The sequence below is a fragment of the Stegostoma tigrinum genome, chromosome 2, assembly GCF_030684315.1.
Source record: "Stegostoma tigrinum isolate sSteTig4 chromosome 2, sSteTig4.hap1, whole genome shotgun sequence".
Taxonomy (NCBI): domain Eukaryota; kingdom Metazoa; phylum Chordata; class Chondrichthyes; order Orectolobiformes; family Stegostomatidae; genus Stegostoma; species Stegostoma tigrinum.
In genome coordinates this window covers 128,218,921-128,234,769 of record NC_081355.1, presented here as the reverse complement: position 1 = coordinate 128,234,769, position 15,849 = coordinate 128,218,921, and positions in this window count along the sequence as shown.

Here is a 15,849-nt window from a genome sequence, read left to right as displayed (position 1 = left end):
TACCCTGAGGAATTTTCAGCAGCAATGTTGTGGAACTTGGATGATTAGCCTCCAGCAAGCACTTCAATTTTTCTTTGCAGTGATTAGGACTCAGACAAGTCACAAACATTCTCCCTGCCTTCAATTTTTTGCCAGAGTTTCTTGACACTATTAATGTCAAGGACAGTCACTCACCACCTCTGTCAGCTCTTTTCCCATCTTCATAGCAAGGCAATTGTTGTGAATGTGTGATTACCTGATTCTTATGTGCTGGGGGAAAAAATTTAGTTTGGGGATTAAAACTCTTAAATGTAATTTAATAGAAGCATTTTGGTTTGAGAAGCTGGCAAAAACACTTAAACTTTAACAAGGTTCTTCAGGTCTGAGCAGGATAATGAAAACAGCGAACAAAAGGTATCTGAATCTGATAAGATTGCGGTCGTCCCTATCAGAGACCTAAATTATTTGAATAATTTCCATAGATCAAAGAAAATCACAGATCACAGAATCCCTACAGCATGGAAACAGGCCATTCAGCCCCACAACTCCACACCAGCCCTCCAAAGAGCATCCCACCCAAACTCAGCCCCCACTATCTCTGCATTTCCCCACATCTAACTCACCTAACCTAAATATCCCTGAACATTTAGCATGACCAATCCACCGAGCCTGCACGTCTATGACATCTATGGACTGTAGGAAGAAACCTGAGCACTCAGGAATCCCACACAGACACAGGGAGAATGCGCAAACTCCACACAGACAGTCACCTGAGGGTGGAATCGAACCCAGGTCCCTGGCGCTGTGAGGCAGCAGTGCTAACCACTGACCCAGCAACTAGTAAAAATAGGAACCTCTTAAAGTTCCCAGATAAAAGAACAGAGTTGGGAATAGCAGGGAACTTTTTGGTTTATGTATCTCCCAGGACGTCTCAGTTCACATATGTGCACGTTGCTCTGAGGGTAGATAGGAGAATGGTACTTTTCGATAACAGGAACAGTTTTAGCTGTACAATCACAAAGGAATGTAACTGGAGTATGGGAACAGCTCTGAGACAAACAGACAGCGAATCTGCCAGAAGCCCTAGACCAAGAGCAGAAGGCTACCAGAAACCATGAATATTTTCTGATGTAGAGTCACTGAGGAAGGCTGAAGCTTGAGCTGGTATGTCCACAAGCATCAGGTGTTGATGGAAATTTAAAGGATGACTGAGCCTTCTATCCCCCTCCTGTATTCTGACTCACTAATGTTTGGTACCTGGCCTACAATGGTGGAGTTGTCAGCAAACTTATAGATGGTGTTCTAATGAAATTTGGCCCCACAATCGTGAGTGCACAGAGAGTACAGGAGGAAGCTGAGTATGCATCCTTGCAGGGTGCTGGTGTTGAGGATTATCGTCGAGAAGGTGTTGTTATCTATCTTCATTGATTTATTTTCTATGGGTCAGGAAGCTGAGGATCTCTGGTTTGGTCCTGGTAAAGGTGAAGGAATCTTCACTTTTTTTAAAAAAAGTTACCAATCACAAGTCACCCGTTCTGTCTCTTTTTGATCAACCTCTCTCTTACTTTGTCTTAATGTCACTTCTACTGCGTGAGTTGGATTGAAATATTCAAACATACACTTTCTAGTTTAAACTCTGCGTGGCTCAGTAACCAGGCTAGAGACAAAAAGAACTGCAGATGTTGGAATCCAAAGGAGACAGACAGGAAGCTGGAAGAACACAGGAAACCAGGCAGCATCTGGAGGATCACTGCCTGGCTTGATGTGTTCTTCTAGTCTCCTGTTTGTCTACCTTGGCTCTGTAATCAACTTGGTAGAAATGTTACAACCTTTGCTTATCCTGTTCAGAGATTCCAGATCCCCTGTAGAGACTCCATGCTGTTTTATCTCTCCAAAACCAGCAATGTCAGTACAAACAAAAAGAGAAATTGCTGGAAAGCCTCAGCAGGCCTGACCATATCTGTGGAATGAAATCAGAGTTAATATTTTACATCCAGTGACTCTTCCTCAGCACTGACAGTAACTAGGAAAATGTGAGTTATATGCTGAAGATAGGAATGGGGGGAGGAGAAGAACGGGATAAGGAGTGAATGGTAGGTGGGGAAAGAGCCCAAAGAAAGAGAAGAACAGTCGGACAGACAAAGGAATTGACAACAATCTGGTTCGGAGGGTGAGTAGCTGTTAATGGGAACTGTAAGTGGCTAACAATAGATAGTGTGTAATGCCAGACTCTGATAACAAGGCTGCGTGCATGCGTGTGTGTTTTGTGTGAGTGCATGGGCGAGCTCCAGTCTTAGTTATTGAACTTGAAATTGAGTCTAGAAGGCTACAGGCTCCCTAAGTGGAAAATGAGGTACTGTTACTCCAGCTTGCACTAAGCTTTGCTGGAACACTGCAGCAAGCCTGAGACACAGATGTTAGCCAGGGGACAGGATGATGTGTTGAAGTAGCAGGCAACTGGAAGGTCAGGATCTTTGCAAAGTCCATGCAAATGCCCACAGAAGGTTGAACAGTAATGAACAATGAATTTGTTTGTTGCTGATTGAACTCTAGCCAAATGAATTACTCCAAATTGATGATAGCAGCATGTTTATTTAGGGGAAACCAAGTGGAGGCTTGGGGACCGCTTTGCAGAACACCTCCGCTCGGTTCGCAATAAACAACTGCACCTCCCAGTCGCAAACCATTTCCACTCCTCCTCCCATTCTTTAGATGACATGTCCATCATGGGCCTCCTGCACTGCCACAATGATGCCACCCAAAGGTTGCAGGAACAGCAACTCCTACTCCGCTTGGGAACCCTGCAGCCCAATGGTATCAATGTGGACTTCATCAGCTTCAAAATCTCCCCTTCCCCCATCCCATCCCAAAACCAGCCCAGTTCGTCCCCTCCCCCCACTGCACCACACAACAAGCCCAGCTCTTCCCCTCTTCCTACTGCATCCCAAAACCAGTCCAGCCTGTCTCAGCCTCCCTAACCTGTTCTCCCTCTCACCCATCCCTTCCTCCCACCCCAAGCCGCACCTCCATCTCCTACCTACTAACCTCATCCCACCTCCTTGACCTGTCTGTCTTCCCTGGACTGAACTTTCCCCTCCCTACCTCCCCACCTATACTCTCCTCTCCACCTATCTTCTTTTCTCTCCATCTTCGGTCCGCCTCCTCCTCTGTCCCTATTTATTCCAGAACCCTCACCCCATGCCCCTCTCTGATGAAGGGTCTAGACCCAGAATGTCAGCTTTTGTGCTCCTGAGATGCTGCTGGGCCTGCTGTGTTCATCCAACCTCACATTTTATTATCTTGCTTATTTAGTCTTATTCTGCTGTTTTGAGATTGGGGGCTTAATTTTCCTGCTTCACCCTTCCTCCTTGTGAAAGCTAAACTGAGGGACAATTAAATTAGAGCAACGATATTACCCATTCCTCTCCTGCTTCAATTTAACTGATTGTAAAACTCTCTTGAAATACAAACGCCACTGGGATCAGGAGCAGAGTGTCTAATTGACTGGCTTAATTTGAATTTTAACTTGCCCTCTTCAAGCCTGAACTTTTGCAGAAGCATCTAAAATTATGTACCATTTCTGAAGAAGGGTCCAGACCCAAAACGTCAGTTTTCCTGCTCCTCTGATGCTGCTTGGCCTACCATGTTCTTCCAGCTCTACACCTTGTTATCTCAATATGTTTTTCATATGGACTTCCACAAGGCATTTAATAAAGTCCTCTGATAATACACTGTTAACTTGTTTGCAGCATCTTACACCTGCACAGACATTCACGTTACTGTCTCAGAACCCCTGCATGGCGCAATGAGAATAAACAGTGTTGGAGTGCTGCATATCTATGGCTTTTACTCATTTTACCATGGCTGTGCTAGCAGTTTCACTGAGACACTGCTTTAAATCAACAAGAAATAGGTTGGCTAAGTGCACTATACAGATTGTTCACTAGTAATAAAGATCTTGATCTGCCCAGCTTTCCTCTTGTGTAACTGGGTACCTCCTCACTTTAATTATGAGATTAGTATTGCCTACACCTGATCCAGGAATGGAAAAAGAAAGCTTCCTCCTTCATAAACATCAGTGTCTTCTATAAATGGCTTTCAACTACTTCAAGAACTATCAATGTTCTCTTCAAACAGCAATTGTTGAGGACTGTACAGAAGTATGTTAATGTATTGCTTTTAATGGTGCTGTTCCTATAATAGAATTCTTTTGAAAGCATTTACTTAAACAGAAAATGTAAAGATCTATGTAACATTGAAACAATTATGTAAAATGCCAAGACCTGTTGGAGCAATATCAAAATGTAGGCTTCTTTGAAGATTTAACAAGCAAGGTACATAGAATGGAACAGTATAATGTAGTGTATTTTAGATTTCCATTAGCATCAACTATTTATGACCTACATTGAAGACTTCGATGAAGGAACCAACTATTTTGGCCACGTTTGTTGATGATTCAAAGATGGATCGAAAAGTAAATTGTGAGAATACAGAGATAATGGGAACTGCAGATGCTGGAGAATCCAAGATAACAAAGTGTGAAGCTGGATGAACACAGCAGGCCAAGCAGCATCTCAGGAACACAAAAGCTGATGTTTTGGGCCGAGACCTTTTATCAGAGAGGGGGATGGGGAAGGGGAGGCGGACCAAAGATGGATAGAGGAGAAGATAGGTGGAGAGGAGAGTATAGGTGGGGAGGGGAGGACAGACAGTCAAGGAGGCAGGATGAGGTTAATAGGTGGGAAATAGAGGTGTGGCTTGAGGTGAGAGGAAGAACAGGTTAGGGAGGCGGGGACGTGCTTAGCTGGTTTTGGGATGCAGTGGGGGGAGGGGACGAGCTGGGCTGGTTTTGGGATCCTCTGACACTTCCCATCTACAATCCGACCCCACCACCCAAGGCATTTTTCCATCACCACCCTTGTCTGCCTTCCGGAAAGACCACTCTCTGTGACACCCTTGTCCGCTCCACACTCCCCTCCAACCCCACCACACCCGGTACCTTCCCCTGCAACCGCAGGAAGTGCTACGCTTGCCCCCACACCTCCTCCCTCACCCACATTCCCAGGCCCCAAGATGACTTTCCATATCAAGCAGATGTTCACCTACACATCTGCCAATGTAGTATACTGCATGCACTGTACCCGCTGTGGCTTCCTCTACATTGGGGAAACCAAGCAGAGGCTTGGGGACCGCTTTGCAGAACACCTCCGCTCGGTTCCCAATGAACAACTGCACCTCCCAGTCACGAACCATTTCAACTCCCCCTCCCATTCTTTAGACGACATGTCCATCTTGGGCCTCCTGCAGTGCCACAATGATGCTACCCGAAGGTTGCAGGAACAGCAACTCATATTCCGCTTGGGAACCCTGATACCATTGGGCTGCAATGTGGACTTCACAAGCTTCAAAATGTCCCGTCCCCCACTGCATCCCAAAACCAGCCCAGCTCGTCCCCTCCCCCCAATGCATCCCAAAACCAGCCCAGCTCGACCCGCCTCCCTAACCTGTTCTTCATCCCACCTTAAGCCCCACCTCCATTTCCCACCTACTAACCTCATCCCACCTCCTTGACCTGTCCGTCCTCCCCGGACTGACCTATCCCCTCCCCACCTATACTCTCCTCTCCACCTATCTTCTCCTCTATTCATCTTCGGTCGCTTCCCCCTCTCTCTCTCTATTTATTTCAGAACCCTCTCCCCATCCCCCTCTCTGATGAAGGGTCGGGGCCCGAAACGTCAGCTTTTGTGCTCCTGAGATGCTGCTTGGCCTGCTGTGTGCATCCAGCTTCACACTTTGTTATGTGAGAATACAGCAAGTCTGCAAAAGATATATATATTAAATATATGTGCAAAATATACAAATGTAGGGCAATAACTTTGGCAAGAAGAACAGGATACTAGGATATTATTTAAATGGAGAGAGACTACAGAATGCTGCTGCACAAAGGACTTTGCATGTCCTTGTACATGAGGTATAAAACGTTAGCCTGCAGGCACAGACATTATTAGAAGACAAAGGCAATGTTGGCTTTTATTGCAATAAATATAGAGAAGGCTTGCTACAGCTGTACAAGGTATTGAGACATGCCTAGAGTACCAGGGAAGCGATGGCCTGCTGTTATTAGCACTAGACTATTCACCCAGAAACCCAGGTAATGATCTGGGGATAACAAGGTGTGGAGCTAGATGAACACAGCAGGCCAAGCAGCATCTTAGGAGCTTTCCTACGCCTAAGATGCTGCTTGGCCTGCTGTGTTCATCCAGCTCCACACCTTGTTATCTCAGATTCTCCAGCATCTGCAGTTCCTACTGTATCTAATGATCTGGGGATTTGGATTTGATTTCTGCGATGGCATTTGGTAGAAATTCAAGCCAATTAAAAAATAAATCCAGAATTAAGAGTGAAATGGTGACCATGAAACATTGTCAATTGTCAGGAAAAGCTCACCTGGTTCATTAGACATAAGGCATAGGAGCATAAATTAGGCCATTCAGCCCATCAAGCCTGCTCTGCCACTCAATCATGGCTGATAAGCTCCCCAACCCCATTCTCCTGCTTTCTCCCCATAACCCTTGACCTTCTTGACAATCAAGAACCTATCTGTCTCAGTCTTTAAATGTGTTCGATGGCCTGGCCCCCATAGCCTTCAATGGCAGTGAATTGCATTGATTCACCACTTTCTTGCTGAAGAAGTTTCTCCTTATCTCCATTCTAAAAGGTCTTCGCTTTTATTCTAAGGCTGTGTCCTCAGGTCCCAGACTCTCCTACCAATGGAAGCCTTTCCCAACATCCACTCTATTCAGGCCATTCACTATTCCATAAGTTTCATTTAGATTCCGCACCCAACCCCCCCCCCCCCCCGCCCCCAGGTCCTTCTAAACTGCAATGAGTATAGTCCCAGAGTCCTCAAAACTTCCTCAAATATTAAGCTTCTCATTCCTGGGACCATTCTCGTGAACCTCCTCTGAACCCGCTCCAGGGCAAATACATCCTTCCTGAGATACGGGGCCCAAAACTGCACACAATACTCCAAATGTGGCCTGACTAGAGCCTTGTAATGCCTCAGTAGTACATCACTGCTTTTATGTTCTAGTCCCCTCAAAATAAATACCAACGTTACATTTGCCTTCCTCACTACTGACCCGACCTGTAAGTTTATCTTGAGTGAAACCTGGACTAGAACTCCCGAGTGTCTTTGCACTTCAGACTTCTGAATTTTCTCCCCAGTTAGAAAACAAACAAACTTACCAAAGTGCATGACCTCACACTTTACCATGTTATACTCCGTCTGCCACTTCTTTGCCCACTCTCCCAACCTGTCCAAATTTCTGTGCACCCTCCCCACCTCCTCAGTACTACCTGTTCCTCCACCTATCTTTGTAATGTCCTTTAGGAAAGGAAATAGAACATCCTTAGCTGGTCTGGCTTACATGTGACCCACAGCAATATAGTTGACTCTTAACAATTAGGAATGGGCAATAAATGCTGGACTAAATAGCAATGCTCACATCCTGTGAATGGGTTAAAAAATGCTGTTTTATTTGTCTTATTTACAGAGCAACACACAGAAATAGAAGAAGTTCAGTGAAGAGTCATGAGGCTGATTTCTAAGCTGAGTTTATAAGGAAATGTTGAGCAGATTGAACCTACAATGATTGCAGTTTAGGAGGATGGGAAGTGATTTTCTTGAAATTGTCATGATCACAAATCATTACCCCAGAGCCTCTGTAGATATATTAAACTTTTAATTGCTTTTTAGAAGTGGTGCACTCTCTCTCCCTGGGGAGCACTTCTGTGTTGCTCCATCTTTCTTTGCTGTCCAGTCTCAACACTCAACAGTAGTATGTAAGGTGCATGGCTATTTGACCACAAAGCTCATCATAGTCAAGCCTAATTTTTGCATACATCTTTGCATACATTGGTACGCTTGAGAGATGAAAGTTCCCAAGATAATAATGTTTCAGTTCTGGGCTGCTGTGAAGGTCACAGTCAAAGAACCATCCACTCTTTACCCTTGTATTGCAGGTAAAGGGCTCATTTTCTCTCAGTCAGAAGGAAATAGGACAAAAAAAATTTCAAATAACCTACAAAATAAAGGATCCAAAAATTGACTGCTCATATAAAGTTCCACTCTCTACACGTCATAAACATCCTAGAGACTGGAGCATACATCTTTTAATTTTCAACATTTTTCTTTTTATTGGACTGACTTCTCATTTCTAATCTATGTGTATATGTGTTGCATTTTTGTTTCTTTTCTCATATAGTAAGTCGTAAATTTACTCTCTGTTAGCTGAAGAAAAAGCCTGATTTAGTTGGATCCTTTTTAATTTTAAATTTAAAAGTTTAATTCATTTGCCCTGGGAGAAGGGTATCCACGAGGGATGGATCCTTTATGAATTAACCTTATTGTGACCAACCAAGGGGGGGTGCGTGAATATAGAAAGAAAGCTAGCTTATCCCACCTCAGCTTGTTGCTTGACTAGTTGGGATAGCTGTCTTGAACCTTGGGGAACATCACCCAGGGTCTGGCTGTGACAAAACATATTGGATTATGAGAGGTCTTGACAGTATAGATAGTGAGAGGCGATTTCCTCTTGTGGGTGTGGGGTAAGTCTGGAATGAAGTGGCAGTGTTTCAAAATAAGTGCTCTCCTATTTAAGACAGAATGTGGCAGAATTTCTCCTCTTAGAGAGGCATTAACATTTGGAATTCTCTTCCTCATCAACAGTGGAGGCTGGGTGATTGAATATATTCGATGTTGCGTTAGGGCAGATTTTTAATCGATGAGGGAGTCGAGTGATATGGGAAGCAGGCAGGAAAGTGAAGTTAAAGCTGCAATGTGATCAGTCATTGTCTTCTTGAATAGCACAGTAGGTTTGAGGGGCTGAAAGGCCTACTTCTTCCCCTTTTCCATATGATCTTATGCATACGTCTCAACATGTACAAACTGGAGGAAGACACACCAGTAGAAATATTCTTTTACTAAAGAGATAACAAACTGTGGGGCCGTTGCCTTTTTTCAGAACGTCCACGCAGTATAAATTATGACTAACCTGGATGAACATTTTTTGTTGCCCTACACTGTCTGGCCACACAGTGAGGCCACATTGTGTGTCTGTAGACTTTAGATTAAGTGCATAGTGGGAGCGTGCCATTCAGCCAATTTGTGTTTTAAATTTCTAATCTTTCTTTGTCCTCTGATTTAAGTCCATTTCACAGATGCTGCTTGTGTCGTGGTGGCAGGAATAGATTTTTTTTCCTCTCTGCCTTTTTGGTAAAGTTACTGCAGAGACTTAATAAGCTGTACTTACAGCTATTCAATACATCTGGTAGCAACTGTCTCTTGGCGGAAATGGCCCTCACTTGTTCATAATTCCACAAAAATTACACACGTATATTCAGCAGTGTGGCACATGAAAGCTATCCATCTGGAATTACAAAGGGTGGTGGTGATTTTACTGATTATTGAAGACCACGGTGAGCTTAGTGCAGTGAACAATCATCTGGCAGAGTCTACTGAATCAAAACCAGCAAGCTTCCTGCAGGTATTATTAGACAGAGATGCCGTTAACTCCTACACACCTACCCAGTCTGCCAGCATTTTAGGCAAAGAACATTTCTACCACTCCCTAGGTGACATTCTGGGAAACGTTCCAGTTGGCGGGAGGCTAGTCACCCTCAGCGACTTCAGTGCACACATTAAGGCAGTGATTTATCGGCAATGTGCCGCAGTCGCCATGTGCTGGCCAAGATCAACAATAATGGACAAAACCTTCTGGAGTTCTGTGCCCTGAATGAACTCAGCATCACCAACACCATTGTGCAGGATGGCCACATGGCATAATAGGGGCTACCCTATGTTTGGACATTGGCACCAACTAGACTTTGGCATCATGACAAGGCACAATCTGCCCAACGTTATCCATATTTGCACCCATCACAGTGTGGCTTGTGATACTGACCACTCTCTTCTCAGTTGCCAAGTCCTGGGAAGGATGTTTTAGTCATTCGTGGGATGAGGGTATCACTGGCTAGTCCAGCATTTTTTGACCATCTGTAATTGTAGTTAAGAGTCAACCACATTGCTGTGGGTCTGGAGTCACATGTAGGCCTGACCATGTATGGATGGCAGTTTCTTTTCTTAAAGGACATTAGTGAGCCAAATGGGTTTTTCCAACAATTGACAATGGTTTCATGGTTATCATTAGTCTCTCAATTCTAGATGTTTATTGAATTGAAATTCCACCACCTGCCATTGAACGTTTCGAGCCCATGTCCCTAGGACATTACCAGAGTCTTTGGGTTAACATTCCAGTGATAATAAAACTAGGCAATTACCTCCCTCTGTTTCAAACATACTTCATTATTGTGTGCCTAAATGTTAATTACAGAATCCCCACAGTGTGGAAAGGGGCCATTTGGCCCATTATGTCTGCACCAACCCTCTGAAGAACATCCTACCGAGGCCATTCATTCTCATCCTATTCCCACGACCCTACATTTCCCATGGCTAACCCACCCAGCCTGCACATACCTGGATACCACAGGGCAATTGAGCTTAGGCAATCCACCTGCACTTCTTTTGACTATGATGTGGAGATGCCAGTGTTGGACTAGTGTGGACAAAGTTGAAAGTCATGTAACAGTAGATTACAGTCCAACAGATTTATTTAAAATCACAAGCTTTCAGAGTTCTGCTCCTTCATCAGGTAAAGTTCAATTTCATCTCTGGGCTGTGGAAGGAAATCAGCAGAAACCCACATAGACATGAGGGAAACGTACTAACTCCACACAGACAGTAACGCAAGGCTGGAATCAAACCCGGGTCCCTGGCACTGTGAGACAACAATGCTAACCACTGAGCCACAGTGCCACCCCAATGACAAACACATGTAGTGTATAAAATATGAGGTGAATGTCAAGAGTCTTTTCTCTAGGGTGCGGGAGTTCAAAACCATGTGGTATATTTTTAAGGTGAGAGGAGAAAGAGTTAAGAAGATCACAATGGTCAACTTTTTTACATAGAGCATGGTTTGTGTGTGGAATGAACTGCTAGAGAAAGTGATGGTTGCAAGTACACTTACAATGTTTAAAAGACATTTGGATGAATTCACAAATAGGCAAAGGGTTGGAGGGATATGGGCCAACCACAGACAAGTGGGACTGGTTTGGTTTGGGAACATGGTTGGTGTGGGCTGGTTGGACCTGAGGTTCTAATTCCACGCCACATGACTCTATCACTCGATGATGAGCAATTCGGACTGTCATTGGGATAACAAAGTGTGGAGCTGGATGAACACAGCAGGCCAAGCAGCATCTTAGGAGCACAAAAGCTGACGTTTCGGGCCCAGACCCATTGGAATAATTGCTTTCCACCATAGGTTTACCAGTGAGTACCGATTCTGATACTGATGGCGTTGGTAGTCACACAGCTCAATGATCTATGAAGCAGCAGAAATATCATTTGATAAAGATGGAACCCCATAATAAGCACTAGTTTGAAACCTCTTCAGCTGCCATCTGTGACTGATGCTAAATCAAACACTGATGAAATGCCCAACAGAAACTGTGATGTGGAGGCACCAGTGTTGAGTGAGGGTGGGCAAAGTCAGAAGTCACATGACACAAGGTTGTAGTCTTACAGGTTTATTTGAAATTGCAAGCTTTCAGAGTGCTGCTCCTTTGTCAGAAGACTATAACCTGGTGTCATGAGACTTCTGACTTTGCGAACAGGAGCTCAGCAATGAAACACTGCATGATCTGAAAGTGGGTCACCTCCAGCAGGATGTTATTTCGTGTAATTACTGGATTGACTCATGTCAAAAAATCCAAACCACCTGAACCAATGGACGAAGGGATTAAGAAGGTATTTTGTTTTACCATCATCACACCGCCTTCCTGAAGCGTTATGAACCAAGAACAAAAAAAATTACAGCACAGGAACAGGCCCTTAGGCCCTCCAAGCCTGTGCCAATCGAGATCCTCTGTCTAAACCTGTCACCTATTTTCTAAGGGTCTGTATCCCTTTGCACCCTGCCCATCCATGTACCTGACCAGATATATCTTAAAAGACACTATCGTGTCTGTGTCTACCACCTCTGCTGGCAACGCATTCCAGGCACCCACCACCCTCTGTGTAAAGAACTTTCCACGCATATCTCCCTTAAACTTTCCTCCTCTCACTTTGAACTCATGACCCCTAGTAATTGAGTCCCCCACTCTGGGAAAAACCTTTTTGCTATCCACCCTGTCTACACCCCTCATGATTTTGTAGACCTCAATCAGGTCCCCCCATCAATCTCCGTCTTTCTAATGAAAATAATCTTCATCTATTCAACCTTTCTTCATAGCTAGCGCCCTCCATACCAGGCAACATCCTGGTGAACCTCCTTTGCATCCTCTCCAAAGCGTCCACATCCTTTTGGTAATGTGGCGACCAGAACTGTACACAGTACTCCAAACGTGGCCAAACCAAAGTCCTACACAACTGTTACACGACCTGCCAACTCTTGTACTCAATACCCCGTCTGATGAAGGAAAGCATGCTGTATGCCTTCTTGACCACTCTATTGACCTGAGTTGCCACCTTCAGGGAACAATGAACCTGAACACCCAGATCTCTCTGTTCATCAATTGTCCCCAGGACTTTTCCATTTACTGTATAGTTCGCCCTTGAACTAGATCTTCCAAAATGCATCACCTTGCATTTGCCTGGATTGAACTTTATCTGCCCAACTCTCCAGTATATCTATATTCTGCTGTAATTTCTGACAGTCCCCTTCACTATCAGCTAGTCCACCAATCTTCATGTCATCTGCAAACCTGCTAATCAGACCACTTACACCTTCCTCCAAATCATTTACATGTATCACAAACAACAGTGGTCCCAGCACAGATCCCTGTGGAACACCACTAGCCACAGGTCTCCCATTTGAGAAACCCCCTTCCACTACAACTCTCTGTCTCCTGTTGCCCAGCCAGCTGTCTATCCATCTAGCTAGCACACCCTGGACCCCATGCGACTTCACTTTCTCCATCAGCCTGCCATGGGGAACCTTATCAAATGCCTTACTGAAGCCCATTGTATGTAAGTATGATGGTAAGTAGTTGCTGAGAAACTGGGCTGGGGGCTGTACTCGTGTCCATGCTTGACGTTGCCACAGTTTCCTGTCCTGGATGATTTCAATGAGGAATACTCGCCATTGGAGCTCAAGAAAGCCACAGACAACCAAAGGGCAACAGACAAAGGTGAAATTCCTGCCAAACTGCTTCAGCACAGAAGTCCCAACCATTGACATATCTTTATTACCTTCTGCTGGAAAGTAGGCTCCTTTCCACAGCAGGTAAATATCACAAAATCATCACACGATGCAAAAATAAAGGTGACAGAAGTGAATGCAACAGCTACAAGGGCATTACGGGAAAGGCCTTTTTGAGGGTCATACTTAAAGGATCTGACCAGAAAGACAGTGCAGCTTCTGTGCCAGCAAATCTATTGCAGCCATGATCTTCTCCACACAGGCATTTCCAACAAGTTGCAAGGTGAAGAATGGAGTGAAACAGGGCTTTGGCCAAACTCCACTCTGTTTGGCATCTGATTCTCCAAGCTCCTGACTTTTCCTTCCTGCAGCTATGGATGGCAAGTGGCTCTACAATTGGTTAAGTCTGAGGGCAAAGTTGAAAATACATCACGTCCTTATCAGAGAACTGATCCAGACTAATGATCCTGTGCAAGTCACCCACACTGAAACTCGGTGACAAAAACTGAGGAAATGTTTCTTCCAAACCTGTGACTCGTTCGCCCTGACCAGAAGTGTTGAGGAAAACCATAGCCACACGATAACATGTGGCATCTCTAGCTCTGGTTACATGAAATAACATCCTGCTGGAGGTGACCAGCAAATCCTGCTGCTTCAGGTGATCCATGACACACAGTCAGCTCATGACACATCCATTGGGAAAAATAGCTACTACCTTTGACCAAGGTCACGAAAAAGTGTGTGGAATAATGTTGATTTGATGCTTAAGACCAGGCTGGGGTTTAGGAGGCCTGTGTTCTCAACACGTTACTGTACGCCTGTTCAACAAGGACAACTTACAACTATTCAAACAAAAATCTCAACAGTTTCTGAGATAACAAAGTGTGGAGCTGGATGAATACAGCAGGCCAAGCATCATCTCAGGAGCACAAAAGCTGACGTTTCAGGCCTTGACCCTTCATCGGGTCTGAAACGTCAGCTTTTGTGCTCCTGAGATGCTGCTTGGCCTGCTGTGTTCATCCAGCTTCACACTGAGTTATCTTGGATTCTCCAGCATCTGCAGTTCCCATTATCACTCTCAACAGTTTCTGACTTTGTTGTCCCTGGTGATTATAGATATATCCTGGCAGGGAAAACATGCTGATTGTGTCACTGCTGGGGTTGAAGCTACATATATGCTGTTGCTCAAACCTGGGTGATCTCAGTGACTAGTTCAGGATAACCAATGGAAGTTGATTGCAGGGACCTTCTGTACTGGTGGCTGGAGCTAGATGACCAGTGGCATTCCCAAAACTCCCCTTCAAGGTTGTTTGTACATGTCCTAAACATCTATTACTGCAACTAGCGATCACTAGCTGATGACAGAGGTAAACAACAGGCCCTCCTGTGGCCTGGGATATGCCATGATGACAAATGCCTACAACAGATTGGCAACAGACCCCAGTGCCTAAACCAGCAACTCACTGTGGCACTTGGTACCTTTAAGTGAGGCACATGTGGCAGAACCTGCCACCCTAGATTAGCCTCTTCAGTCTTGGTCTAAAATGGATTGCTTTTTGTATATCTATCATCTGTATTAAATGGAAGGATGCTACCACTGACTGACAATTTATATAATGATCATTCTATACTTTTAACTTAGATTTTAACCTTTCTATCTATACCACAGTTTTGCAAGCCCAATGCCCCTCCAGTCTCATCAGATTCCAAGACCTGATGAATCCCATGATTTCTCCTCTTGCTCCCGTATTCTAAACCCACCAGCATGTATCACAACATTTTTAACTCAGCCTCTCCCTAATCTGTGCACCTAATTTCCAGGCAAATTTTTATTCCAGGGCAGGGCGTTAAAACACCTCCAAGTCAATTCCATGCACATTGACAGTGGCAGGAACACCATTTTGAAAGCACCAGTCAATAATTGGTCTGGACCACATTCAGCTCCCAATGAGGAGTTTTGAGAACAGGCAGGAGATGAGAGTGAAGCACAAAGGAATAATTTAAAAGTCAAATGGGGGCCTTGACTGGGCTTTACGTTTGCAAACAGATGAGTTGGGAAAGCAATGGGACAGCATGCTGACTGCATTTTTTCTGATGCCTCTGTGCCAGCCCTGATCAGGGCAATGGAGGACAGTTGTGCTATAGTCCTTTCCTCCTCCTGGATGAACAGCTCCAATGAGCTACACCAAGCAGAGCTGTCTGAAGGTGACCCTAGATTCCAGCAACCTTGAGTTTCCTTCAAAAGACCAAATACATCGAATCACAGAATTGTCAAAGGGCAGAAGAAGGCCATTCAACTGATTGTAACTGTTCCAGCTCTCCAAATGAACATCTCACCCAAAGCCATTCCTCTACCTTCTCCCATTCCCCGCACATTGTCCGTCTTCAAATAATCCTTGCACATGCGTAGATTGAACCTGCTTCCACCACTGTCCCAGGCAGTGCATTCCAGACTCTGGTGGCTTGCTGCATGAAAACGTGTCACTTTTTCTCTTTTAATGAATCAATTTAAATCTGTGCCCTCTCAATCTTGAATTGGTCATGGGTAGGAACATTTTCTGCCTATTTACTCTGTCTTGAGCTCTCATTTATATGCCTTGACTATTTC